Genomic DNA, 4,366 nt, shown 5'->3' on the forward strand with positions numbered 1-4,366 from the left:
ACAATTATATTTAATTATTTATAAAAATTTATAAAAAACAAATAAAGTTCATTTTTATACCCTATTTCAAACGTGACGAGAGTTATATTCTCAAACTGCTTTCAATCACTTTTCAGGATACTTAGAATTTGCATAAGCTTCTTTATATTTATCCTAAGTTGTTTTGAAATCGACATTAAAAGATTCTATGCCCTTGTAAAATACTGTTAAATAAAATAGACATTTTACGTAATTTTTGTTGTATCAAATGCCTCATATACGTAAGTATTTTCAAGACTTTTGAGCAGTTGTAGATTCTTGTTTTTCTCAAGATTTAAAAGCAAACTTTAAAAAAATATTTATGCATTTCAAGAAAGCTACTGTAACTTGGAGATATCTATTACACCAAAAGTTCGTGCAATATTTTTTCATATATTAAATTTCTGTCGCAGAACAGACAAATCCCTGGGATTTTATAGTGAGTAGTGCATAGAATCTGTTCATGCCGATTTCAAAACAACTTGGGCGAAATATGAAGTAGCTTATACAAATGCTAAGTATTCTGAGAATTGATTGAAAGCAGTTCGAGAATACAACTCTTTTCACGTGGTTGTCACGTACGCTCATTTCCTTCTCTCTCTTCGCGCGCTCTCTTTCTTCCTTCTCCACCACTCTTCTTTCTCTGTCCTCCTATCTTCCTTCCCTCTCAGGCGCACGTGAAGAATGACCGGGGATCTCAACCGACTCTCGCAGCGCGTATTTTGTAAAATAATGAATAACGAGAAAACCCCATCAGTTAACAATATTTAAATAATGCAGTTAGTAATATGAATGACTCAGTCCCGTTATTTCAGCTCTAAATTATAACCAGATCACTTTTGTTAGGATGCGAATAAAATAAGCGCTCCCTTGGAAAGAAGCTAATTTTAAGAGAAAAATAGGCACAAGTTCCGATATGCAAATGTATGTTTGATACAACACTAGTCTGCAATGTTTCTAGGTATATTTCGTGTAGGAATTAGAATAAGAGGTTTATAAGGTTAGTTAGTGTACATAGTTTTATGTTTCTTTCGTAGTTGGAAGTATTTTTAATTTGTAATTAAAGATTTTAATTTTTAGCGTTTGAGTTACTATAGTATAGGGCCGACGCGTGGAGGCCAAGGCATCCAGGCGAGATTCGCGATCCCCACAGCTCGGTTGCGACTTCGTTGTTGTTCTCGCAGCCAATCGGTGAGCTCGAACGTTGCCTTACTGCCTTGAAACGCTCTACACACGGCACTGAGCTCGCTCTCCGACCGAGGAGAGTCAGTCGGTTTTCCGAATCCTCCGCCAGATCAACGCAGCTCCGTGTATTGCAAGCTTCGGATAGGCTTCCACCAGTTCGTCGACAGCGTCGGATTGCCGTTTCTGGACAGGCTTCAACCCGTTTTCAACGCCAGCTTCGGGTCGCCGTCTCCGGACAGGCTTTCATCAACAGGAAATAAAGCCAAGTAAGTCGGTACAATCGGTCTTTCGTCCTCGGATCAATATCGAACCAAGACTTTAGTCTGGTTCGGGGATTGATTAAACTCCTTCGAGCCAGTAAGGCAGTCGACTCGACTCATCTTCACGCTGAAAGGGGAGTTTTTCGGTTGATGAAAGGAAGTGACAGGTCAGGAGGCCTGTGCTTCGTACCACCGCTCACTGCTGACAGTACGCCGTGTTCCTTCACACACCAACACTCTTAATGACAGAAAGTGTGAGCGCACTCGATGGCGTCGCGCGCAACGGGCCGCACAAACCGCCCGTCGGCTAGCTGAACAGATTCCAGGAATTTTATCCGTGACAAGGAGTCACCCTCGTTTCTCACATCGTCGTCCGGCAGCCCTGCAGGCTGTCAATGTCGACGCTGCGCAAGAGGCACCCACGAGTATAGTTTCTGCCTCCAGGCGAGAACAAGCACGGATCACTGCAAATTTAGACAGTGGCAGAGAGAGGAGGAAGCACTGTAGAATCGTCGCGTTGAGGACGCAGAGTGTCGTCGTCAAGCACATCATGCTGAACACGTCCGACGGTGGGCTAACGCCCGGCAACTCGGTATTGCCAGAGGGAACGAAGCCGCACTTTCGGTTCCCACCGATCCAGATTACTCTGTGATATGGACAGGATCCAACCGTGGAAATATATCCTATAATTGTAGACTGTTTCGAATCTCCGGCACGTCCACGGGACCCCAACCTCGCCACTACCTTCCCCGGGAAAACTGCTCGATTTGCAGGTCCTAGCATCTTCAGGGTCACCCTGCAAACCCGAGAAAGAGCTCACGGTCTCGACATCGTCGTCGTCGGCCGACCGCGGGCCAGTGACCGCCAGCCCACCTCCCGTTGTTTCAAGTACAACGGAAGAAAGCCCTGGCAGTTAAATACCATACCTCGGTGCCGGCGAAACGCCGGAACAGTTTTCTCCCTCACTCTTGTCTCCACTTTTCCTCGCCGGGAGAGTACAGTTGCCACCACCCAAAAGTCAACAGAACGTGCCACAAGGAATGAAAGTGCTCGACACTTGGCTGGCCGTACAACGAGGACAACAAGCCAGCGCCCCAACGCCAGTGAGCAACCACCGCTCCTTGCAGTACGCTCCCTCTCTCGCTATCTCACACAGAGAGTCTTCTTTCAACCAGCACCGGGTCTCGCCCCCCCCCCCTACTATCGGAATACTGTACATCTCCTCTCATCTACGCACTGTTGGCACCCCTTTGCACAGGCTTCATAGCCGGGTACATAACAAGTTGGCGACCCGAACGTGGGGCTAGAAAATTAATTTTCTAAAAATTCCAAGTATAGAAACAACGTAAAGCACCATCATACGCTCTCCGATTATAAGCCACCGTGGCACCGGCCGATCGTTGCGTCACGCGGCGCCGCCGCCGGACGCAATCAACTCACAGTCTCATGCAGCCGCGTCAACGGTACATTCCGCCGTGATACAACAGGTAGAGGCTGCCGTGCCAGCGGCGCACGCGGCCTATAAAACGCCGTACACACACCGAAAAAAATATGTAACCATATTAGTTTAATAATACCTTGAACTAATATGCTTCGCATAAATTAGAACTCAGTACGTAAAAAAGTCGAACTGGATCTCTTCATTTAAATTATAATTTTATCGGTTTGAGTATAGAACCGATGCTATAGATATACCGAATTACATCGATTAAGTAAGTATTGAAATGGAGCAGTTCTTCATGTATAACTTGCAACGGTCATAAGTTGAATGTCAGCTGTTCTAAAGCATCGAAACAGATACTGTTCCACTTTTGTATCAGGTACGTAACGAAATTTGAATAACAGTGCGTCGATATAGATATACTCGCTGTGTTTTGCTCCGTTCTACTCTGTTGGTTCGAATGACGACGAACAGCGATGATACAACGAATCTGTAACTTAAGAGCTTCGCATGGGCATTGCGCTGAGTTGAGGCGCCGGACAATCTGTGTTGGGAAAAATTAAAGAATAATTATTTAAATATCAAATCTCGCGTGCTCTCGAATTTAAACATTATAGATTCGTTGCATCCTCGCTGTTCGTTTTCATTCGAACTAGCAGAGTCGAACGGAGCGAAGCATAGCAAGTATATCTATATCGACGCACTGTGATTCGAATTTCGTTACGTACCTGATACAAAAGTGGAACAGTATCTGTTTCGATGCTTTAGTACAGCTGATATTCAACTTATGAATGATGTGAATTTTACATGAAGAACTGCTCCATTTCAATACTTATTTAATCGAAGTGATTCGGTATTGCTATAGAGTCGGTTCTATACTTAAACCGATAAAATTACAAATTAAATGAAGAGATCCAGTTCGACTTTTTTACCTACTGAGTTCTAATTTATGCGAAGCGTATTAGTTCAAATTATTATTAAACTAATATAGGGGGTCACATAACGATAGGGCGCACCATCAGCAACCACCTCCACCCACAGAGCCAATGTTCCTTTACCTACGTTCGCCGGAATGGACCATGAAGATCCCACCGTATTCTTGAGCCAATATGAGTACTATTTCACAGAGGCTGCAATCGAACAGCTTAATAATACAGATGTAACAACTTAATATTAGCATGATACTTATCATTTATGTAATTTGTTCCCTTAATGATGAAAAGCTAATACATGGAAAAAGTTCTAAGATATCTTGTTCATATAGCAAACTAATAGGCTTTTATAGAGGTTTCATAGTTACTTATTCGACTGATTGTAATTATTGTTGTCCTGAACTAATATTGAACTAATTCTTCAAAAAAATTACATTAGAACTTGTAATTAAAATTACAATTCTAATGCATAATGTAAGTCTTCTCTCATTAAAATATGGAATAATGTTTATATTCTCATCATTTATGGT

This window comes from Belonocnema kinseyi, chromosome 9, assembly GCF_010883055.1.
Source record: "Belonocnema kinseyi isolate 2016_QV_RU_SX_M_011 chromosome 9, B_treatae_v1, whole genome shotgun sequence".
Taxonomy (NCBI): Eukaryota; Metazoa; Arthropoda; class Insecta; order Hymenoptera; family Cynipidae; genus Belonocnema; species Belonocnema kinseyi.